The sequence below is a fragment of the Triticum urartu genome, chromosome 4A (genome assembly GCF_056163025.1).
Source record: "Triticum urartu cultivar PI428250 chromosome 4A, HENAU_Tu73, whole genome shotgun sequence".
NCBI classification, from domain to species: domain Eukaryota; kingdom Viridiplantae; phylum Streptophyta; class Magnoliopsida; order Poales; family Poaceae; genus Triticum; species Triticum urartu.
The window spans coordinates 277,147,887-277,173,788 of record NC_141876.1 but is presented as its reverse complement, the minus strand read 5'-3'; positions in this window follow the sequence as shown (position 1 = coordinate 277,173,788).

Sequence of the window (25,902 nt, the reverse complement as noted above, 5' to 3'; positions counted from 1 at the left end):
GCAAGAGTTGGAATACATATTGGGTAAATCACATCCGGGGTGTTACAACACTCCACCACTACGAAAGGACCTCGTCCCGAGTTCTAGGACTGAAAGAACGCCGGGTACTCATAACGGAGGTGATCCTCGCGTTCCCAGGTAGCTTCACGGTCGGAATGGTGTGACCACTTGACTTTGAGGAATTTGATTGACTTGTTGCGAGTCTTGCGTTCAGTCTCTTCAAGAATAGCAACTGGGTGCCCATGATAAGAGAGATCTTCTTGGAGCTCAATGTCCTCGAAGTTGATGGTGCGATCAGGAGTCTTGAAGCACTTTCGGAGCTGAGAGACATGGAACACGTAATGAACATTTGCAAAGTTTGAAGGAAGCTCGAGTTGATAGGCGAGACCGCCTCTCTTGCTGACAATCTTGAAAGGTCCCACATATCTAGGGGCAAGCTTCCCTTTGATACCGAAGCGACGAGTACCTTTCATTGGAGAGATACGGAGGTAAACATGATCTCTGATCTCGAAAGCCAAATCACGGTGCTTACTATCATAGTAGCTCTTCTGGCAGGATTGGGCTGCTTTGAGGTTATCTCGAATGACCTTGCACATTTCCTCTGCCTCTGTGATTAAGTCATTACCCAAAAGCTGACGTTCACCGGTTTCGGACCAGTTGAGAGGGGTACAGCACTTCCTGCCATACAGAATTTCGAATGGGGCCTTGCCCGAACTTGCTTAAAAACTGTTGTTGTAGGAGAATTCAGCATATGGAAGACAATCCTCCCACTTCATGCCGAAGGAGATCACACAAGCCCTGAGCATATCTTCAAGAATCTGATTGATACGCTCGACTTGACTGCTAGTTTGAGGGTGGAAAGCTGTGCTGAAGCGGATGTTGGTGCCCATGGCCTTCTGAAAAGAATCCCAAAACTTGGAGGTAAAGATCCTGCCACGGTCTGAAGAGATCACTTGTGGGATACCGTGTAGAGAGACAATTTGAGAGGTATAGAGTTCCGCCAATTGAGCTGCGGTGATAGACTCTTTGATAGGTAGAAAGTGAGGCACTTTAGTGAGTTTGTCGATGACAATGAATATAGCATCATTGCCACGCTTGGACTTTGGAAACCCAGTCACGAAGTCCATCTCAATGTGGTCAAACTTCTATTCTGGAATGGCAAGAGGTTGGAGGAGACCAACTGGCCTTTCGTGATCTGCCTTCACTCTTCTGCAGACATCACATTCATTCACGAATTGAGCAATCTCGCGCTTCATTCGAGTCCACCAATAAGCCTGCTTGAGGTCCTGATACATCTTCGTGCTCCCAGGGTGGATGGAGAGGAGAGAGTGAGCCTCATTCATGATCACTTTACGAAGTTCACCTTTGGGCACAACAATACGATCCTCGAAGAAGAGAGTATCCTTGTCATCAAGGCGGTAGCACTTGTACTTGGGTTGCCTCTTGGCAATCCCAATCTTCACCTTTTTCACCACAGCATCAAGAAGCTGGGCTTGGCGAATCTGGTCTTCCAAGGTAGGAGAGACTTGAAGGTTGGTGAGGAAACCTTGAGGAACAACTTGCAGATTAAGTTTGCGGAAAGCTTCACAAAGCTCGGGTTGATAAGGCTTGAGAATCAGACTATTGCAATAAGCCTTCCTGCTCAATGTGTCAGCAATCACATTGGCCTTGCCTGGAGTATACTCGATACTCGGATTATACTCTTGAATCATTTCGACCCATCGAGTTTGCCTGAGGTTGAGATTAGGCTGAGTGAAGATGTACTTGAGACTCTTGTGGTCAGTGAAGATGTCCACTTTTCTTCACAATAAGAGATGTCTCCAAGTCAAAAGAGCATGCACAACTGCCGCCAACTCGAGGTCATGAGTGGGGTAGTTCTTCTCATTGGGCTTCAACTGGCGAGAGGTATAAGCAACAACTTTCTTCTCTTGCATCAACACTGCGCCAAGACCTTGGAGAGAGGCATCACAAAAGACTTCGTACGGCTTGGATTCATCAGGCGGAGTGAGAACTGGAGTAGTGATCAATTTCTCTTTCAAAGTGTTGAAAGCAATGTCACACTCCGGAGACCAAACGTACTTGACGTGCTTCTGGAGAAGATTTGAGAGAGGCTTCGCGATCTTAGAAAAGTTTTCAACGAATCTTCGACAGTAGCTTGCGAGACCGAGGAAGCTACGGAGTTGCTTCACGTTCTGAGGAGGTTCCCAATTCAAAATTGCAGACACCTTCTCAGGATTCACCGCAATGCCCTTGGCAGAGATGATATGACCAAGATAAAGAACCTCATCGAGCCAAAATTCGCACTTGGAGAACTTGGCGTAGAACTGGTGTTCCCTCAGCTTATCAAGTACCAAACGCAAGTGCTTGTGATAGAGGCAAAGGTGTCCCGATGTTTCGATGAGATGGTGGCTATCGTTTTCTGTGGGAGTCGACCTTGACGATCCGACTACGAACGTGCGAGACGTCGCGCCTTAGCAATCGCTAAACCAACTTCCGAGGGGTTATTGACCACGCCGGAGCACGATCAACCTGACCACGAGGGCCTGTTTCCTGCGAGCAAACGAAGAACAAGCAAGAAGCTAAGATTGCAATCTGGATATTGCGAATATAAGATGAAAGCTTTATTGATCAAGGTGGGGTTCTGTGACGTCTTGGTCTGGTCGTTGGACACAAACGAAGTACGCGAAGTTGCAGCTATGGCGAACTTTTAATCTAAACAAAACCCAAGGAAAAAGCTACTAGATGGATCTATTTATATAGGAGCAAGGGGTGGCGGCCAAGGAGGTGGGAGGACGTCCCAAGGCAGCCTAAAACTAACCCTAGGTCGTACAAGGCTCATGGGCCCAAGTGGAGGTGATGCAACACCTTTGGGCTTGTAGTTTGACTCGGATTCTGCTGCAACGTCAGATTGTTTCGTCCGTAACTCAACGCTCCGGATGAATTTGAAGGTGAATCCAATTGGGTTGGAAAGAGCACGAAATCTAGTTTCCAACAAAAAAAGAATCACCCAATTCGGAGTCCGTATGAAAAAGTTGTTGGCGTTTTGAGTCAGGTATGTCTGTGCAGTCCGAATCTGAATCCAAAACGTGAGAGACTTGGACTCTATCTTCTCTTGGCCCAAAAGTGACGTGAGAGGACTTTTTGAACACAACCTAAACTTCTCCTTTTCCCTTGTCTTCATATGTGGATTGTACAAATGTCCCATACACCTGCAATTAGACAAAACACAAAAGTGTGTGAAGTATTTTTGTTCTGGATAACATAAATAGATTATTGAATAGTTTGCATTAGAAATCACCTTACAAATATGCATGTATGCAATATTTTTGGTCGTATCCAAGGTAGTCATGTCCTCATCAGACTAGCTTGGACCAAGGATGAATAGATCTAACTCTTTTTTGTGGTTTTTTCTTGGACAATAGGTAAGAAAATAAATCTAACCTAGGAAAACTGGAAATTCTCACCGAGCAACCTGAAAACTGATACCACTTGATAGAGGCAAAGGTGTCCCGATGTTTCGATGAGATGGTGGCTATCGTTTTCTGTGGGAGTCGACCTTGACGATCCGACTACGAACGTGCGAGACGTCGCGCCTTAGCAATCGCTAAACCAACTTCCGAGGGGTTATTGACCACGCCGGAGCACGATCAACCTGACCACGAGGGCCTGTTTCCTGCGAGCAAACGAAGAACAAGCAAGAAGCTGAGATTGCAATCTGGATATTGCGAATATAAGATGAAAGCTTTATTGATCAAGGTGGGGTTCTGTGACGTCTTGGTCTGGTCGTTGGACACAAACGAAGTACGCGAAGTTGCAGCTATGGCGAACTTTTAATCTAAACAAAACCCAAGGAAAAAGCTACTAGATGGATCTATTTATATAGGAGCAAGGGGTGGCGGCCAAGGAGGTGGGAGGACGTCCCAAGGCAGCCTAAAACTAACCCTAGGTCGTACAAGGCTCATGGGCCCAAGTGGAGGTGATGCAACACCTTTGGGCTTGTAGTTTGACTCGGATTCTGCTGCAACGTCAGATTGTTTCGTCCGTAACTCAACGCTCCGGATGAATTTGAAGGTGAATCCAATTGGGTTGGAAAGAGCACGAAATCTAGTTTCCAACAAAAAAAGAATCACCCAATTCGGAGTCCGTATGAAAAAGTTGTTGGCGTTTTGAGTCAGGTATGTCTGTGCAGTCCGAATCTGAATCCAAAACGTGAGAGACTTGGACTCTATCTTCTCTTGGCCCAAAAGTGACGTGAGAGGACTTTTTGAACACAACCTAAACTTCTCCTTTTCCCTTATCTTCATATGTGGATTGTACAAATGTCCCATACACCTGCAATTAGACAAAACACAAAAGTGTGTGAAGTATTTTTGTTCTGGATAACATAAATAGATTATTGAATAGTTTGCATTAGAAATCACCTTACAAATATGCATGTATGCAATATTTTTGGTCGTATCCAAGGTAGTCATGTCCTCATCAGCTTGGCATGATCTTCCTTGTTCTTCGAGAAAACCAGAATGTCGTCGAGATAGAACAAAACAAAGTCATTGGTGTAGGCATTGAAGATGAAGTTCATCATGCGAGAGAAAGTCGGAGGAGCGTTGACGAGGCCAAAAGACATGACAGTGTATTCATATGAACCATAGCTTGTCCTGAAATCCGTCTTGGGAATATCTTGCTCACGGATTCGAATCTGATGATAACCCATACGGAGATCAAGCTTGGAGAATACTTGGGCGCCTTTGAGTTGTTCGAACAGCTCGTTGATGTTGGGAAGTGGGTATTTGTTCTTGATGGTCTTCTTGTTCAATGGACGGTAATCCACACAAAGTCGCTCCGTTCCATCCTTCTTATTCACAAAAAGAACACCACAACCCCACGGAGAAGAACTAGGCCGGATGAGACCCATCCTCTCTTGAATATCGAGTTGCTTCTTCAGCTCCTTCAACTCTTCAGGTCTGAGCTTGTAAGCACTCTTGCACACTGGTTCCGTGCCAGGCTCAAGATCGATGACAAATTCAACTTGCCGGTGCGGAGGCATTCCTGGAAGCTCTTCTGGAAAGACGTCTTGATATTCGCAAATGACTGGAATTTGCGAGATAGCATCCAGTTCACCCTTCTCATTGAGAGAAAATAGACGGATGGTATCGTCACGAGCGGGAAAGACAATTACATCCTCAGACGTATGAGTCAATTGAATCTGCCTGGCTGCACAATCAAGCTGAGCCTTGTGCTTAGAAAGCCAATCCATTCCGAGAATAACATCAATATCCGAGTCACCAAGAACATTTGGAGAGGCCAAGAACTTATAGTCACCCAAAGTGATTGTAACATCCGGAACGCATACACGAGATGTCATTTGACGGGCCGGAGAGACAATAGCCAACGGTTTCGACAACACTTGAGTAACAAAATCATGCTTAGATGCAAAAGGTCTCGACATGAAACAATGCGATGCACCAGAGTCAAAAAGAACTCTTGCAGGAATATCGTTAACAGGAAGGTTACCCATGATGACATCTGACGAATCCTCTGCCTGAGCTGCGTTCATCAAGTTGACCTTGGCGTGCTTGGGGTTATGCTTGACCACAGCTGTACTTGCCGATCTCACAGGAGGAGGAGGAGGAAGACGCCTGTGATTGAAGCATTTGTTGGCATAGTGACCCTTCTGTTGGCACTTGTTGCACGTGACCTCTGAAAGCGGACGGTGATACGGAGCACTCGATCTTGGAGCTTGAGACGAAGTCTTGTTCTGAAAGCCAGGGTTGGGTGGGTGGGAAGATCCACTGCCACCTTTGCTCTTCTGCTGATACGGCTGACGGAACGGAGGAGGAGGAAGCCAATACTTCTGCTGCTTGGCCAATTGAGTAGAGGAAGAAGGAGTAGCATCTCTGCCTCGCTTCTTGGAAGCATCACACCTCAGTTGAGCGGCCACTTGCTTCAATGCCATGTTGTAGAACTCATCATACCTTAAGGGCTCAAAGAGAACCAGAGCTAGCTGAATTTCTTCTCTGAGACCACCCCTGAACTGGTATATCATGCTCTTCTCATCAGGGACGTCCTGCTTGGCAAAGCGGGCGAGCTTCTGAAACAACTTGTTGTCGTCATAGACAGACAAAGAGCCTTGCTTCAGGTTGCGGAATTCCTGACGCTTGCTTGCAACCATGCTCTGGGGAATATGATGAGCTTTGATGTCTTGACGGAATTCATCCTAGGTAATCGCACGTCCACCTCTGGAATCCTTGTATTGCTGGAACCATTCTGCAGCTTGACCTTTGAGTTGGAAGGAAGCGAACTTGACGAAGTCCTCAGGCCTGACGTTACTGCACTCGAAATGCTTGCATAGATCGACGAGCCAATCGTCAGCATCAGTTGCCTCAACACAATTGCTGATAGTCTTTGGCCCGTTAGCAAGGAACTGGTTGAGTGTAGCAAAGTGATTCTGATTGTTGCCTTGGTTCCCTTGGTTGCCTTGATTGCGCTCTTGAAGAATTTGCATGATCAACTATGTGTTTGCATTGGTTGCGGCCATCATAGCTTGCCATGCCTCCGGAGGAGGTGGAGGTGGTGGCGGATCCTGATTCTGATTCTGATTGGTGCTCTTAGCGGGAGCCATCCTGAAGAGGTTGACCACCGTTAGCACATTGGCAGATAAAATGAAGCTGAATCCAACGGAATGAAAATTGCAACATAAAGTCTTCACATCCGAACAAACTAAACGAATGCATTTCTCTTGAAATGGTCACATATCCATAAATTGAGAAGCCACTTAGAATTTAGGTAGAGAAATAAATCAACAAGGTACGGATCAAGAACGAATAATCGGTAAGAAATCCCAATCTCAAACCAAATATCCGTGGAAGAAGAAGAACTAGAGCTACAAGAATTCCCACCTATGAAACTCCCGAACCTTTCCGGTTATGCAATCAGGTGTTGGGGATACAGGTGAAGCATAATATCTCACCCAAATCTAGCAAATCCTACATCCAGCTGTATCCATCCTTCAACACATAACCGAGAAAACTTCGGAAACCATCTACCTCAACCTTCGAAAAGCATCTGTTATACAAGTTATGGCGATACTCCTGAACTCCCGCCCCAGTACTGGGTGGCGTCGAGGTTATCTCACCAACGAACTGCATAAAAGATATTTTCGATGTCGGCGTACTAAACTCAGGTATTCCAGAACTGCAATGATAAAATTATGACGACAACACCTCAGAGCTCAACTCCCCGGGACACTTCCACAAAACCCCTGACAAGAGGCACCAAGACAATGTTCTCGTCATAAAACCATCGGAACGATTCCAAGATACCCGCGTGATCCTAAATTTTTTTTTAGTGAAATTTGAGAAAAGAAGAGTCAAAACTCTACGTCAGGATGCCTTACCAGAGCGATGAGGAGACTGGGAAGTAAAAAGAATTCCTAAACTCTCCGATATATAATTCCTAAATGACTCAAAACATTTTTCTAGACACAACTCGGCCGCTAACAACCATCAAGCAATGGGGCTCCTAAGGTCGGGGAAGGCTCTGATTACCAACTTGTAACACCCTCGATGTGGCTATAGCTCCCACGTGTCGAGGCACGACTTAGAGACATAACCGCATTGAAAGCAATGTCGCAAGTTAGGCAATCATCACAACATCCCATGTAATATAAATAATAAAGGGGAGATACATAGTTGGCTTACACTCACCACGTCACACAAAGTACATAAATAGCATTACAACATTCAAACACTCATGGCCCGACTACGGCGCCAAAATAAAAGATAACCCAACATGCGACACGGTCCCGATCACCCCCAACTGGGCACCACTACTGATCATCAGGGAAAGACACGTAGTATCGTTGAGAGTCCTCGTCGAACTCCCACTTGAGCTCAAGCGCGTCACCTGGAGCAGAATCATCAGGCCCTGCATCTGGTTTAATAGTAATCTATGAGCCACAGGGACTCAGCAATCTCGCACCCTCGCGATCAAAACTATTTAAGCTTAATAGGAAAGGCAAGGTAAATATGTGGAGCTGCAGCAAGCGACTAGCATATATGGTGGCTATCCTATTCGCAAAAGAGAGCGAGAAGAGGAGGCAAAGCGCGAGCGAGAAACTAGAGGACAACCTGCACAAACATTACTCCAACACCGTGTTCACTTCCCGGACTCCGCCGAGAAGAGACCATCACGGTAACTCACACTGTTGATTGATTTTAATTAAGTTAAGGTTCAAGTTATCTACAACCGGACATTAACAAATTCCCATCTGCCCATAACCGTGGGCACGACTTTTGAAAGTTTCAAATCCCTGCAGGGGAGTCCCAACTTAGCCCATGACAAGCTCTCACGGTCAACGAAGGAATAGACCTCCTCCCGAGACGTTCCGATCAGACTCGGTACCTTGGTTCTTCAAGACACTCCGACAGGTTAAAACAAATCCAGCAACACCGCCCGAATGTGCCGACAAATCCCGATAGGAGCTGCACATATCTCGTTCTCAGGGCACAATCGGATAAGCAATCCATACAACTAAAACCAGCCCTCGAGTTTCCCCGAGATGGCGCTGCAAGGGGCTCTAGGTTGGACCAACACTCAGAGGAGCACTGGCCCGGGGGGGTTTAAATAAGATGACCCTCGGGCTCCGAAAACCCAAGGGAAAAAGAGGCTTGGTGGCAAATGGTAAAACCAAGGATGGGCATTGCTGGAAAAGCTTTAATCAAGGCGAACTATCAAGGGGTTCCCATTATAACCCAACCACGTAAGGAACGCAAAAATCCGAGAAAATAACACCGATATGACGGAAACTAGGGAGGCAAGAGTGGAACAAAACACTAGGCGAGAGGCCGAGCCTTCCACCCTTTACCAAGTATATAGATGCATTAATATAACAAGATAATATAATGATATCCCAACAAGTAAATAATGTTCCAACAAGGAATGGTCTCCAATCTTCACCTGCAACTAGCAACACTATAAGAGGGGCTGAGCAAGGCGGTAACATAGCCAATCAACCGTTTGCAAGGACATGGTGGATTAGAGGCTGAACATGGCAATTTGGGAGGCATGATAAGCAAGTGGTAGGCATCGTAGCATAGGCATAGCAAAAGAGCAAGCTCTAGCAAAGCAAAGATATTAGTGATTTCGAGGGTATGATCATCTTGCCTGCAAAGTTGTCAGAGTTGACTGGATCCTCGAAAGCAAACTCAACGGGCTCCTCGTTAGCGAACTCGTCTCCCGGCTCTACCCAAACAAGACAAACAAGCAACAAGGACACAATCAACCACGTGCAGACTCAAACAATATGATGCAAAGATGGTATGCTATGCGGGATGCGAAGCGGGATGCATATGAAAGATTTGACAAGGGATGCATGAACCTGGCCTCAAATAGGAAATCCAAGTGTGTCACTGGAAATATGAGATGAAATCGCTTGAAAACGATATAAAGAACGCTGGAATCGGAGTTATGGTTTGGAAATGGCAAGCAATTCAAATATGACCACGTTCTGCAATTTACAGTAAGTAGCCATCTAAATGCGACAAGATGAACATGCTACAGCACCCAAACACGGCATAAAAAATACGTCCGAATCTGAATCCAGAACGTGAGAGACTTGGACTCTATCTTCTCTTGGCCCAAAAGTGACGTGAGAGGACTTTTTGAACACAACCTAAACTTCTCCTTTTCCCTTGTCTTCATATGTGGATTGTACAAATGTCCCATACACCTGCAATTAGACAAAACACAAAAGTGTGTGAAGTATTTTTATTCTGGATAACATAAATAGATTATTGAATAGTTTGCATTAGAAATCACCTGACAAATATGCATGTATGCAATATTTTTGGTCGTATCCAAGGTAGTCATGTCCTCATCATCCTCCCCTTTTTGAAAATAAAGCCGTCCTCGGCATTGCTTAATCTGAAATGTGGCTAACAAAAGAGACAAGGTGTACATGTTGTATATGTATATGTCATCCATTTTAACTTCCCTTGATTTTTGCACATATGTCACATGTATACATGAGTAACTTTCATTGTTCATAATATCTAAAGCCAAAAAATTATCACAGGAAGTAGAAGGCATGAAAATATTGGAACTCAGTTTGCACATATAAGTGAAGCTCTTATTCTCTTCAAAAGATTGGCAATGTTCATCATTAAACCATCCTAACTTCGATGAATAAACCTTACTTGCATCAAATTTACATGCTACAACATGCTTAAATAAGCAAACATGCAATAAGTCATTGGACACAGAATCATCATCAAGATTAGAGGTCATATCAAAATGATTAAACATTGGTTCTTTTGCATCAACAGTTAATTCAATGGGTGCACTCAAAATTGTTGATATTTCAGTTGTTTGATCACATGACGCATTCATGACAGTAACAAGAGTCTCTAAAATAGGTGGTGTGCTCAAATCAACAGGTAACTCAACACATGATGCATTCAAGTTAACTAGGCATGCTTCATTCTCATGTGAAGTTATATCATCAATACCTTTACTGTTACCTCGCAAAGATGTAGCTGATGTAGGTACGGACGTTGACAATGTACCATACTCTTGAGATGATATTGCGCTTACAATCCGAGGTGGGGCTGCTCTAGTAGGTGCAATAGTGGAGTAACCAACCGGCGATGGTGAGCATGAACTGGAATAGTAGTTGTTGTAGTCACCCAATGCATCCTCCTGTATCTGTCTCTCAAAGGTACAAGCACGGACATACATACCAGTAATGCAACGAGGAATATACCGAAATCTTGCCTGAATATCATGGTTCAAACCACCAAAAAATCTATTCATTGTATCATCCTCAGATTCTTCTATGTCACAATGATGCATGTAAGATTTGAACTCTTGGTAGTAAGCATGAACATTGTTACTGCCTTGTTTTAATTGCTCCAATTTGCAACGCAATTCACGACGATAGTAAGGAGGAAAAAATTGTTGTCTCATTACAGCTTTCAAAACTTTCCAAGTTGTGGGTTGGTTATCAATGTTTTTCTTACAATGTACACTCCACCAAACAGAAGCAAAACCAGTAAATGCTCTAATGGTAGCTCGTACTCTCTCAAGTTCAGAAAAATCATGGTGACTAAAAACTTGTTCTACTTCAAGCTCCTAAGCTAGATAAATAGCAGGATTAAATCTACCCTCAAATGATGGTAAAGAGATAACCTGACCATATGCTTGTGTGTGTTGTCCCAACTCTCGTGATGGTGAAGATGTGTCCGTCGTCCAAGAACTTCTATCTCTGGAACCTGTCATGATTAGTAGAAACAAGAACCAAAATTCGAGAATAATGTTCCTATGAACTACTAGGATGTGGTTGTAAAGTGCTCACAGTAAAGCAAATATCAATATCTTACAAGTTCTTACCATGCGGCAGGTGGTGACAGGCAACCAGCGGTGTCAAATAACTCCGAAGATTGTGTAAAGCGATTGCCAGGGGAACGTGCGTATACACGGTGTAGAAATATGTGGAGCTGGGTTGGCTATATATGGTAGCAAAAGATTAGCAATAATCAATTCAGAGATGCAATGTTGAATAAACGCTCAACGACGGTACTGTGCTGGTCCTAGGCTATACCGAACTAGAGAAGCGAGCCTAGAACACTAATGAGGTCACGTCGTAGCACAACCAGCATCAATGAAGGATACTAAGTAGCTCTGGACAGCAAGATATAAGTGAAGATCACAACGGCAGTAAAGATAATGATGTGAAACAACAGCCAAGCTGTTTTACTGAACAGTGCACAAAACAGATTCCAATCCGAATTCAACTACGAGATTGAGTCTAAAAAGATCCGAATTTTGTTTTTTTTTTTCCTTTTTTTTTCCTCACACTTTTTTTTTCTTTCTCTCCTTTTTTTCTCTGACTTTTTTTTTCTCTTTTTTTCTCTCTCGTTTTTTCTCTCTCTTTTTTTCTCCCTCTTTCCAAAACAAACTAGATAAGATGCAGATTGGATCAAGTGAAGATGTGAACGATCTCAACTATTATTATGACAATGAATGGTGGGTAGCACGTGGTGGAAATTGATGGATGGGTGGTGGACAGCGGAAGAGATAATGATGCAGCGGTGGCGTGACTAATGTGAACAGAACTCGAAACTCTAAACGAACTAGACACTAAGACCAGCAACTCGACACGACGATGCAACCGATAATTCAACTATGCAAGCAATGAAAAAAAAATTGCAAAGGCTCAGACTGGCTTGGACCAAGGATGAATAGATCTAACTCTTTTTTGTGGCTTTTTCTTGGACAATAGGTAAGAAAATAAATCTAATCTAGGAAAACTGGAAATTCTCACCGAGCAACCTGAAAACTGATACCACTTGATAGAGACGAGGGTGTCCCGATCTTTCGATGAGATGATAACTATCGATTTGGTGGAGACGACTTTGACGATCCGACTACAAACGTGCACGACGTTGCGCCTTAGCAATCGCTAAACCAATCTCCTGAGGTTACTGACGATGCCGGAAGCACGGTCAGCCTGACCACGAAGGTCTATTCCTGCAAGCAATCAAAGAACGAGCAAGAATATGATAAAGCAATCTGAATATTGCAAATATATATGAGGTATTGATAATGGTGGGGATCCGTAAGCGGTCTTGGTCTGGTCGTTGGACACAAACGAAGTACACGAAGTTGCAACGGCTAACTTTTAACTAAACAAATCCCAAGGAAAAAGCTACTAGATGGATCTACTTATATAGGAGCAAGGGGTGGCGGCCAAGGAGGTGGGAGGACGTCCCAAGGCAGCCTAAAACTAACCCTAGGTCGTACAAGGCTCATGGGCCCAAGTGGAGGTGATGCAACACCTTTGGGCTTGTAGTTTGACTCGGATTCTGCTGCAACGTCAGATTGTTTCGTCCGTAACTCAACGCTCCGGATGAATTTGAAGGTGAATCCAATTGGGTTGGAAAGAGCACGAAATCTAGTTTCCAACAAAAAAAGAATCACCCAATTCGGAGTCCGTATGAAAAAGTTGTTGGCGTTTTGAGTCAGGTATGTCTGTGCAGTCCGAATCTGAATCCAGAACGTGAGAGACTTGGACTCTATCTTCTCTTGGCCCAAAAGTGACGTGAGAGGACTTTTTGAACACAACCTAAACTTCTCCTTTTCCCTTGTCTTCATATGTGGATTGTACAAATGTCCCATACACCTGCAATTAGACAAAACACAAAAGTGTGTGAAGTATTTTTATTCTGGATAACATAAATAGATTATTGAATAGTTTGCATTAGAAATCACCTGACAAATATGCATGTATGCAATATTTTTGGTCGTATCCAAGGTAGTCATGTCCTCATCACTTCTTCTTCTTGTCGTCAGAATCATATTCCTTGCTCTTCTTCTTCTTGTTGTTCTCATTGTCCCACTGCAGACACTCAGAGATGTAGTGACTAGGTTTCTTGCACTTGTGACATGTTCTCTTCTTGTAGTCATGAGCAGAAGCTTCGTCATTCCTTGAGCTGGATCATGAGGACTTTCTGAAGCTTTTCTTCTTGGTGAATTTCTGAAACTTCTTCACAAGCATAGCAAGCTCCTTTTCAATGTCTTCAGGATCATCCGAACTGCAATCAGATTCTTCTTCAGATGAGGAAACAGCTTTTGCCTTCAAGGCACGAGTTCGCCCATAGTTGGGACCGTAGATGTCTCTTTTCTAAGAAAGATGAAACTCATGTGTGTTGAGCCTTTCAAGTATGTCGGACGAATCGAGTGTCTTGAAGTCAGTGTGTTCTTGAATCATCAGGGCTAGGGTGTCGAACGAGCTGTCAAGTGATCTCAGGAGTGTCTTGACGACTTCATGCTTGGTGATCTCAGTAGCGCCGAGGGCTTGAAGCTCATTTGTGATGTCAGTGAGTCGATCAAACGTGAGCTGAACATTCTCATTGTCGTTTCTCTTTAAGTGGTTGAAGAGGTTCCGAAGGACACTGATTCTTTGATCCCTCTGGGTTGAGACGCCTTCGTTGACCTTGGAGAGCCAGTCCCAGACTAGCTTAGATGTTTCCAGAGCACTCACATGGCCATACTGCCCTTTGGTCAGATGACCACATATGATGTTCTTGGCAGTGGAGTCCAGTTGAACGAACTTCTTGACATCAGCAACGGTGACACCTTCACCAGCCTTGGGGACGCCATTCATGACGACATACCAGAGGTCGACATCAATGGCTTAAAGATGCATGCGCATATTATTCTTCCAGTAGGGATATTGAGTTCCATCGAAGATTGGGCACGCAGTGGAGACTTTGATTATCCCTGCAGTCGACATAGCTAAAACTCCAGGTGGTTAAACTGAATCACACAGAACAAGGGAGTACCTTGCTCCGATACCAATTGAAAGTGCTAGTGATCGACTAGAGGGGGGTGAATAGGCGATTTTTATATAAGTCTTCAAAACATGGAAGTTTCGAAGACAAACGATAGAAATAAACCTATTACCATGCAGCGGAAGGTAGACTACACTAAGCAAGCCATAGTCAAGTATTCAATGAAATGAAAGCATAAAGACTAATAGCAGCTAGGCAGTATAGATCAGGATGGAAGATAGTATGAAGCCAATCAGAACAAGCAGTCACACAGTGAAGACAGAAGATAATGCAGACAAGTAATGACTTCACAAGGACCAACTATAAATAAAGAGATGGGGAAGATAGAACCAGTAGCTCGTTGAAGACAATGATTTGTTGGACCAGTTCCAGTTGCTGTGACAACTATACGTCTGGTTAGGGAGGCTGAGATTTAACTCACAAGACCGTGTCTTCACCTTATTCCCCTTGAGCTAAGGACACCCAGTCCTCGCCCAATCACTCTGGTAAGTCTTCAAGGTACACTTCCAAACCTTCACAGACTTCGTTCACCGGCGATCCACAATGACTCTTGGATGCTCAGAACGCGACGCCTAACCGGCTGGAGGATTCACAGTCCTCAAGTGTAATAAGTCTTCAGATCACACAGACAGGAAGACTTAACTGATGCCTAACACTCTTTGGCTCTGGGTGTTTAGGGCTTTGTCCTCGCAAGGAATTCTCTCTCAAAGGCTTCGAGGTGGGTTGCTCTCAAATGACAAAAGCCGTATACTAACTCTGAGCAGCCAACCGTTTATGGTTGTAGGGGGTGGGCTATTTATAGCCACTAGGCAACCCGGCCTTATTTGTCCGAAATGACCCTGGGTCACTAAGGAACTGACACGTGTTCCAACGGACAGATTTCAAACACACACGGCAACTTTACTTGGGCTACAAGCAAAGCTGACTTATCCAGCTCTGGATAAGATTTGCTCCCATTGTCTTCGCTCGAAGACATAGGATTTTGGTTAAGCATCACTTCAGTCATTCTGACTGGTTCACTTGGACCCCACTTAACAGTACAGTGGTTCCTATGACTCAACAAAGAAGAAAAAGAATGACGAAACAACTAAGTCTTCGCGCTCCATAGTCTTCACGCAATGTCTTCTCTTGTCATAGTCTTCAATGTGAATGTCTTCACATACCACCTTTGACTTCAATGTCTTCATACATTTTTAGGGGTCATCTCTGGTAGGAAAACCGAATCAATGAGGGACTTCTACCTGTGTTATCCTGCAGTTCTCACAAACACATTAGTCCCTCAACTAGGTTTGTCGTCAATACTCCAAAACCAACTAGGGGTGGCACTAGATGCACTTACATAAACCCCGATGATTTTGTCGAGAACGAGGACTAGGAGGACAGTAACTACCTACTGATCTCAGACGAGGATACGAGCCTCGACAACGAAGATTTTATCGTGCCGGAGGAACCCCTCGAACAAGATCGCCTTAAGCGCCGACTAATCGCCACTGCAAGAAGCCTGAAAAATAAGCAGCAATAGCTTCAGGCTGATTAGGATTTTCTCAATGATAGATGGACTAACGTCCTGGAAGCCAAGGAATACAGCCTCGAGCGCCCAACAAAGAGCTACCCGAAGCGCAAGCTGCTACCCCAATTCGACGATGAGGCCCTGGAGCCCATACCGCCAACGCATGGCGCTACTGGTAGACTTGACCGACCACTACGTGGCCGGGACAAAGCAGCAACGCAAGCCGAACACTAGCCCGCACCACTTTGCCATAAAGGCAGGGGAACATCGGCTCCGGGATACACCTACAACCTACGATAGGACCTGGACAATAGAGTCGGTCAGACCAAATCAATCTACGGATCACGAGGTCGTGCTCCAGCATGGGAAGACGACCATCAAGCCTGGCGTGACAAGCACAACCTCACCCAGGCCGAAAACCGCATTCAGACTTCATCCGAACTATGTCGCGATGTGGCCTGATATAGAGGCACCGCACACCCCCTATGCTTCACCGATGAGGTAATGGAGCACCAGTTCCCAGAAGGATTTAAACCTGTGAACATCGACTCATACGACGGCACGACGGATCTCGTAGTCTGGATTGAAGATTTTCTTCTCCACATACGCATGGCTCGCGGTGACGACCTACATGCCATCAAATACCTCCCCTTCAAACTTAAGGGACTGGCACAACACTGGTTAAAACAGCCTCCCTGAAAATTCTATTTGCAGCTGGGAAGATTTGGAATATGCCTTTAGAGACAACTTCCAAGGTACCTATGTACGGCCCCCGGACGCCGACGACGTCAGTCACATAGTCTAGCAACCTGTAGAGTCAGCTCAAAAACTCTGGACAAGGTTCTTAATTAGAAAGAACCAAATTGTTGACTGTCTAGACACCGAAGCCCTCGTGGTCTTTAAACACAGCGTCCGCGATGAATGGCTCACCCGACACCTCAGCCAAGAAAAGCCGAAGTCCATGGCAGCCCTTACCGCACTAATGACCCAGTTTTCCGCCGGAGAAGACACCTGGCTAACCCGCAGAAGCAATAGCACCAACGACCCCAGCACCTCTGAAGCAAGGGACGACAATGGCAAACCATGACGTAACAAGCACAAGCGTCAAATCAATAACGATAGTACCAAAGACTCAACGGTCAACGCTGGATTCAGTGGCTCTAAATCCAGTAAATGGAAGAAGCCATTCAAAGGAAACAGAGATGGTCCATCTAGTTTGGACAGAATACTTGATCGGCCTTGCCAGATTCACGGCATCCCCGATAAGCCTGCCAACCATACCAACAGAAACTGTTGGGTCTTTAAACAGGCTGGCAAGTTTAATGCCGGACATAAAGGGAAAGGGCCGCCCAGCGAGGACGACGACGAAGAGCCTCGCCCACCGAACACGGGGGGGGGGGGGGGGGGGGGGACAGAAGAAATCCCCCCCCCCCCCGAGGTAAAAACGGTGAATATGATATATGTCACACATATCCCCAAGTGGGAGCGCATCCTTTTATATTGTATTGAAATTTCATTTTACACAATTAATTACATTTTACGAAATTAAAACTGAATTAAACTACATGATAAACAGAGTAAAATCAACTAAAGTACCCCGAAAAATGGAATTTCATCAAAATCTTTATTTTTTGTATATATATTATTTATTTCATTGTTTTGTATCTAGCAAAATTGTAAGGTAAAAAACATAAAAGATCCCCTTTATTCTTGGCCGCTTCAAGATATGATGAGTAATTAAAAAATATCAACCTTGGGGTAAAGAGTTTACACTGCTTATGTTTACTGACGTCTAGACCGTCGAGCCGGTCGCCCCAAAATTCAACCCATGGTCGGCTTGTCCGATCACCTTCGGTCGAAAGGAGCACCCAACCAGTATCCGTCATGGATGTTCGGCAGCTCTGGTCCTTGATCCAATCATCGATGGATCCCACCTTACACGAGTCCTCATGGACGGCGGCAGCAGTCTCAACCTGCTCTATCAGGACACTGTCCACAAAATGGGCATTGATCCGTCAAGAATCAAGCCCACTAAAACTACCTTTAAATGAGTAATACCTGGCGTAGAGGCCCGCTGCACTGGCTCAATAACATTGGAAGTCGTCTTCTGTTCGCCAGACAACTTCCGAAGCGAAGACTTGATCTTCGATATCGTCCCCTTCCACAGTGGATATCACGCACTGCTCGGACTAACCGCTTTCGCTCGTTTTAATGCGGTCCCGCACTACGCTTATTTAAAGCTCAAGATACCCGGCCCACGTGCCGTCATTACAATCAATGGAAACACAGAACGCTCCCTCCGTACTGAGGAGCATACCGCGGCCATCGCGGCCGAAGTACAGAGCGGCCCTTTCATGCCGCACACCTCATCGGCCATCAAGCCACCGGACTTTATTAAACAAGACCGGTCAGTTCCACATGCTGATAGCTCAGTAATTCCAGAGCTGGACTAGCAGTTTAGCCTCCCTCGATCGCCACACACATCCGTGAAATTCATACCGCGCATGCATAATGATGCACTCAAAATACCTTGGGCATCAGCGGAAGCACAATACGGACAGGCCCATAGTATGGTACAACCCTATATGGCCTTCTCCTTTTCCTTAATTATTTTTTCTCTTTAACCATAGGTGAATTAAAACCTATTCATCCTACGGACTTACAAGGACTCTTTTCGAGCCCGGTTTTGTACAAATAGCCGAAGATCATTCTTCTCAAGGAATCTCTCTCTCCAAGGCGAAAGCGGCCCAGACGTGCGGCAGGAGGTCCAAAGGATTTTGTAGACCAAAACTTTATTCAAGAACCTGTGTGCAGCTTTTCCCCTTCTTCTTAGACCTCTGGCATATAAAATGGCCTTGGTGATTATGGTGCCCTCTGTACACTACAAAAAAAGACACATCCGTGACATTTTGGGCTGAATGAAAAAAAATATGTCATACATATGACACTTCTATGACGATAACTATGACAAAACCCGGTATCATCATAGATGTGGTGGGCTCCTACTTCTATGACAAAAAATCATGACAGAAAATGGGCTTTTCGTCCTGGGCGGGCCGGGGACGCAGCTGCATGACATTCTTTGGGCCGTCCATGACGGAAAAAACCGTGGTAGAAGCGAGGGGGAGGAAAATTTCGAGGAGTTCCCGGTTACGGTGGGAGGTCGGGGGCCGAGCGATGCGCGTTTCTCTCGTACACGTACGCGCGTGTGTGCGAGGTGTTGGCTCTAACTGAACCCAAGCGAGGCGTTGGGCTCTAACTGAACCCGAGCGATTGCACTGCAGGCTACGTGTTACTGAACCCTAGTGATCGATCGATGGCTGTTAACTGAACCTGATCGAGCGATTCCTTCGCTACTGCTGCTAACTGAAGCCGATCGATGCTGCCTCTGGGATGAACAGTGAGCGTTGCGGGGGGGGGGGGGGGGGGGTTGGATGAACAATGAGCGGTGGCGTTGCCTCTGGATGAGCAAGACCCCGTTGTGTGATGGAGGGCTGGATGAACAGTAGACGGTGGAGGGGTGCCCGTGGAGGGGTGGTTGAACAGGACCCCGTGGTGTGGAGGGCTGGATGAACAGTAGACAGTGGAGGGGTTCACGTGGAGGGGTGGTTGAACAGTAGCCTGAGGAGTAGCGCGCGGTGGAGGCTGGATGAACAGGAGCCCGTGGAGGCTGGAGGAGGTCGACGGTAGCCCGTGGAGGCTGGAGGAGGTTGACAGTGGAGATGAACAGTATCCCGTGGAGTCCCGTTTTGCGGTACGGCACACCCCTCCCGATGAACAGGACCCCCGTTTCGAACGTAGGAGGTCCGTTTCCTCCGTTTTGCGGTACGCCACACCCCTCCCGATCAACAGGACCCCCGTTTCGACCGTAGGAGGTCCGTTTCCTCCATTTTGCGGTACGCCAGACCCCTCCCGATTAACAGGACCCCGTTCCGAATGTAGGAGGTTCATTTCCTCCATTGTGCGGTACGCCAGGCCTCGTTTCCATCGCATGTTCCGTCCAAGCCCTCCCGATGAACACGACCACGCATTCCATTCCGACCCAGCCGGTTGGCTCCCACGCGTTCCATTGCCTCCCAATGAACACGACGCATTCCGTTGCCTCCCCATGAACAAGATGCATTCCGTTGCCTCCCCATGAACACGACAACGACGCTGGTTCTCTGTTCCTACCCAACCATGTACACGAGCGCTGGCCGTACGTATGCGCGAGTAGGCATTCGAGACCCCGCCCGTATGTACACATACGTGGCCGTATTTTCTTTCTTGCACCCTGGCCGCTGTACGTACGTGTACATGCTACATGCGCGCCTCTACTACGACACGTAAGCGCCTCTACTATGACACGTGCGCGCCTCTACATCCACCAGTATATATGTACGTACACGTCCGCGACCAGAATGACAACGCTACGTATGCTTCGACCAGGTGGGTCCCAACTGTCATGCACTTCCTTGCGTGCAAAGATGTAGCTGGTGGGTCCCAGCAGTCAGGGGGGCGAATTATTTTTTTGGCCCGGACGCACTTCCTTGCGTGCGAAGATGTAGCTGGTGGGTCCCAGCAGTCAGGGGGGCGAATCAATTTTTTTTGCCCGGACACACTTCCTTGCGTGCGAAGATGTAGCTGGTGGGTCCCAGCAGTCAGGGGGAAACGTTTTTTTTTTTGCGAAATACAGTGGCCCGTCCGGTGGGTCCCAGCTATCAGATGGAGGAATCATTATTTTCCGCGTAATAAGGAGGCACTTCCTTGCTGCGGCCGTGGACCCAGCTGTCAGCCTCTCCACGTACAGTCCACGTCCGATGGAAGTCGTTCCTTGACCACGTTGACCACGCCGCGCCGAGAGCACCAGGGCAGTGGCCGACGGCGAGGTCTTGGAAGGGGACGACGGGGAGCCGGGGAAGATGCGGCAGTGGAAGCCCGCGCGGAGATGAGTACAAGGGTTCACTGGTTCGGCTGTGGTGTGAGGCTGCCGTCGCCCCAGGGCCTGGCCAGCGGTGGGAATAGTAGGGGACAGTGAGGCCTCCACGACAGCACAGCCGGCCACGGGAGGCAGGAGCATGCGGCATGACCGGCGCTGCTTTGGGTGGCTGGAGCAAGAAGACCAGAGATTGAAGAAGCACTACGACCGTTGGATGGACATCGTACGGTCATTGGAGCTAGAATCGTTCATATTGACTAAAGTTTACAAAGGCCCCTGTCCCAGTCAACTTATTAGGCCCACAAGTCAGCCTCCCACCATGGTGGGTCCCATCTAGCAGGGGGACTATTCATTTTTTGTGTGTAATAAGGGGGCACTTCCGGTGGGTCCGAGCTGACAGCGGGGGGAACATTTTTTCATGAAATACGCTGGCCCGTCCGGTGGGTCCCAGCAGTCAGGGGGGAAACGTTTATTTCACGAAATAAGGTGGCCCGTCCGGTGGGTCCTTCCTGTCAGGTGGAGGAATAATTATTTTGTGCGTAATAAGGAGGCACTTCCTTGCGGCCGCCTGGACCCAGCTGTCAGCCTCTCCACATATAGTTCCGATGGAAGTCGGTCATTGACCACGTTGACCACGCCGCGCCGAGAGCACCAGGGCGGTCGTCTGGACGACGGCGAGGCCTAGGAAGGGGACGACGCGGAGCTGGGGAAGACGCAGCAGTGGAAGCTCGTGCAGAGAGGAGTATGAGGGTTCACTGGTTCAGCTGTGGTGTGAGGCTGCCGTTGCCATAGAATAACAGGGGGTGTGGGTAAGTAGAGGGATGGCCTGGCTAGCGGTGGGAGTAGTACGGGGCGGTGAGGCCTCCGCGGCATCATAGCCGGCCATGGGAGACAGGAGCACGCGACACGACCGGCGCTGCTTTGGGCGGCTGGAGCAAGAAGACCAGATGTTGAAGAAGCACTACGGCCGTTAGATGGACATCGTATGATCACTGCAGCTAGAATCGTTTATATTGACTAAGTTGACAAAGCCCTTGGTACGCGTCAACTTAGTAGGACCACAGCTCGGATTTGGCAGAGAACATATAGCCCATTTGCGATTTGTAAGAATGTACATCCCATTTTTTAATTCTAATGGAATTTACTACAACCCATTTACAGTTTGTTAAAAGTACAGCCCAACTTCTAGCTAGGACATCGATTAATAATTTCAAACAACCGCTCAAAACAGAATTCAAAAAAATTCCCACATTTTGATGGGATCCGAAATATTTTATCCGAAATTTCTAGTCAGGTTAAATATAATTTCAAAATAAAGTTGTATTACATTAAAATCCAACGAAATATTGCGCGCGCAACAAGTAATGAAATTAAAAAAAATTCAAATTCCAAAAATAATATATTTTTCAAACTAATTACGTGTTTGGTGGATAGTAACTGTCCAGTTATTATAATTACATCCCATTTATTATTTCTTAAAGTCCATTTTCTTGTTAAGCCTAATGCATACCTGCTAGGAAAGTTTGCAGCCCAGAAGGGCGGAGAATAATAAGTTGACCCGGATATTGTGTTGAAAAAAAGGCATGTGTAGTACAGTAGAACCTACCATGGTTACTCAGCCCACATTCAGCGACGCCGGAAAGGCCCAAACAAGGCTTCTGTGCAACTTTTTAAAGTCACTGAGCTCAATTAATATCTTAAGAAAAAAGTTAGATTAAAGTGGAACCTAATTAAAAGCTGTCACGAGCAAATAAATAATTCAACGGGTCCCACTTGTGTGTGTGTGAGAGAGAGAGAGAGAGAGAGAAATAGAGAGAGATAGAGAGAGACCCATCGGTCGATGCTCGTAAATACATCTTTCAGCCATATGCATTGCTGATGCTCAGTAAAAACTTATATAGTTGACACAATCATATAGAACATCATAGCACACTGAACTTGCATACAAAAATTTCATGCAGGCGGCACAATCAGGATGGAAGCAGTGGATCGCTACGGGAAGGGCTATGTTGAAACCAACGAAGTCATACATAACGGTTCATCGTCTTTATCAATGACGGGGAAATATCTTGAATGTTGTGCAAAGAAAACAGACAGACAACACAATAAGTTCTGCTAGCACATTAAGTTGACGTACAGCCCTTTCTAAAAAAAGTTCAGGTACAAAATTAGAACAGATCGCAATCAAATGTACTGGCATATCAGTGCTTCACACCCATAGCTCGGACTTAACTAGTATCTGACAAGATTCAGTTGTTACCTCAAATTAGAGCACATCCAGGCAGCCAGCCTTGCCACTTCTCCCAAAGAAGCAGTGGCCTCCACCGCGCGATGGAGTAGACCCTGTGCCATCCATCGTTCCGAGCAACACGGGGAAAGTCTGACATTGACTCCTGTAATGGACATCGTCAACGGACCCTGGCACCAGCGGCGGCGGCAGGACTTCGATTGATGGATTGACCACTTCTTTGACATGCACGAACACTCGATACAGGTACATCCCTAACATGGTCCGTGGCTGCCTTGGTGGCGACGAATAGTACAACCCCGGTTCCTGCACCGGTATCTCAACACCAATCACCTTCGGTATGGTAGACGGCTTCTTCATCCATGCCATAACCGTCAGAGCCCAGCTGTCTGGAGGAACAAACATACTTACGAGCTCACCTCCATGGTCGTTGATAAGCTCGTTCATGGACTCGTTGTTCCAAGCACGTCGAGGCATGCCGTGGAAGGTAAGCTTTGTTAAAAACTCAAGCTCAGAGGGCACCGAGCCCCATCCTAGGTGCCACCAATCAAAGCTCACCAGCGCGCCATCGCAGAACAAACGCTGGGAAGATTCGAACACACGAGTGCAGTCGAAAGTTGTCCAGAACCTGACGAAGAAATCAGCTGGTGGCGGACAGACTTCAACGAGCGAGTCACTTATTTGGATGCCGTGCGCAATGCCAAGAGCTTTGACAAGGTCGTCCGGCGAGACAGGAGGCCAGTCGTCGTTGATGGTTACCATCAGCACTTTGCCAGCAAACTAGTCGTCAAGCGCCGCCATGCCACTATTGAGCAACAGCACGCAGCGACCGAAGGCAGGACTAACCAAATTCTTGTGCATGCCCAATCAACGCCCTGCCGCGATGCATGCAGTGGTCGTTCTGGTGCATCAAGGACGGCATGCAGATCGTTCCACACTTGAGAAGAGGAAAAATGGAAAGGTAGAACGCGGCAGCAACAGAAGAGAACGCTGGCTAATGAGGCTAGGAGGGGATCAAGCAAGAAGTTAATGCTCCACGCCTAAAGGTTTTGGGAAAACCTGATTTTCATAAGGTGACTTATACTCACCTAAATGGAGGGAGTATTCCTTAACTAGAGAATGTTGTGTCTCCCACTCACGCGCTCAAAAAAAACTATGACACATTTTTTTATCTGTTTGCATAGGTCCCACCTATCAGGAAGGATGGGCACGTACACGAACAGGTACGACTCATCAGTCTACCCGCATAGCCTTTTCGTTTAGTCTACCTAGCCGTCTAATCAATTGCCTGCACGCCACTTCTCCCATTTACTTCTCCATCAGGAACCGATTCTCCTCGGCTTCTTCACCTCCCCTTCGTCTTCATTTGCATCCAAACCCCACTGTGTTCACATTGTTTTAACCTCTTTAAATAATCATCTACTACTTCAGTTAGACTAGCCATATAATCCTAATTCTCCAAACCATAGCCCTCCATTCCAGCGGTTCCAAATGGCGGAAGAGATCGAGTTGCAGGTTTTTAGCGTCCAATATGTCCTCGTCAAAGGCTCGATGCGCATAGTTGCCACCGTCACCGTACACCGAAGGGTTGTTCGGTAGTGGATAAACAATGTATCCAACTCCCTCGAAAAGGTAGAGACGAGGGTCATCGGCCTCGACGCAGAGTACACGGAGCATGCCCCTGGGAAGATCCAGCACGCTGTCATCCTTCAGCTGTGCCACGAAGATGATGTCTTGGTGTACCACATCATACACTCACCCTCCATACCAGGTGAGCTTCACGATTTCTTGTCTCGGGAGGACGTATACTTCTGTGGGGCAGCCATCGAAGGGGACAAACAGAAGCTGGAGCCGTACAACCTTGATTTGAAAAGCATCGCTGACCTACAAACCAGAATCAAAATTCCTGTAGAATATTGTGATAAACAGACACCATCCCTATTCGATGTAGCAAATTTTGTGCTCAGTACAAATCTTTAGAAGGGTGACGAGACGGTGGCATTAAGGTCGTCTGGATGGGAGAATTATCCCTTGTCGTACGAGCGGATAAAATATGCTGCCCTCGATGCCCATGTGAGTTTCGAGATAGCTGCAAGGTCCAAAGAGCTTGTTGCGAAGCCGTCTCCCACAGAGAAGAAGAAGAAGAAGAAGAAGAAGAAGAAGAAGAAGAAGAAGAAGAAGAAGAAGAAGAAGAAGAAGAAGAAGAAGAAGAAGAAGAAGAAGCAAAGGCTGCACCAGCAGGAGGGCATTATGGATGGATGAACTATTTCCTCTCTTGTAAAAAAAGTATTCCCTCTCGGTGTATATTGATATAGATGGACTATTTCGATGGTGTGCATGTCTTTGGAATAGAGTAGTAGGGTGGGTCCGCTTGACTATAAGGAACTATTTATCCGCATATATAGCTTTCTCTGCTACTCCTTCCAGTGATCGGTATGTAGTGCATGTGTCCGTAGACATGACAGCTTGTCCATGGAAGTTCAACTACGACGACCATCACGTTTCATCTCGCGATTCCCACGACGCCTCTCCAACCCACGAAACCACGCCCCCCGACGTGTGCCTAACCCCTCTCGGGCGCACCGCTCCTCTTCCTTTGTGTGCATGACATGTGGGCCACCTAAAATGCGGCGAGCATCAAGTTTCTACCACAGCCACCCACGATTCCCACGACGTCGCTCGAACCCATGAAACCACACGTCCCCCGACCTGTGGCTCACCCCTCTTGGCCCCACTGCCCCTCTGCCTACGGGAGCATTACATGTGGACCAGTCACCTATCGGGTCCACATGTTATTGACTCAAAGGTAGGTGTAGTAAGGCGCTAATGCTCAGTCCCGACGGCCCTGACAGGGAAATGTAACTCCTGCGCCAAGGCT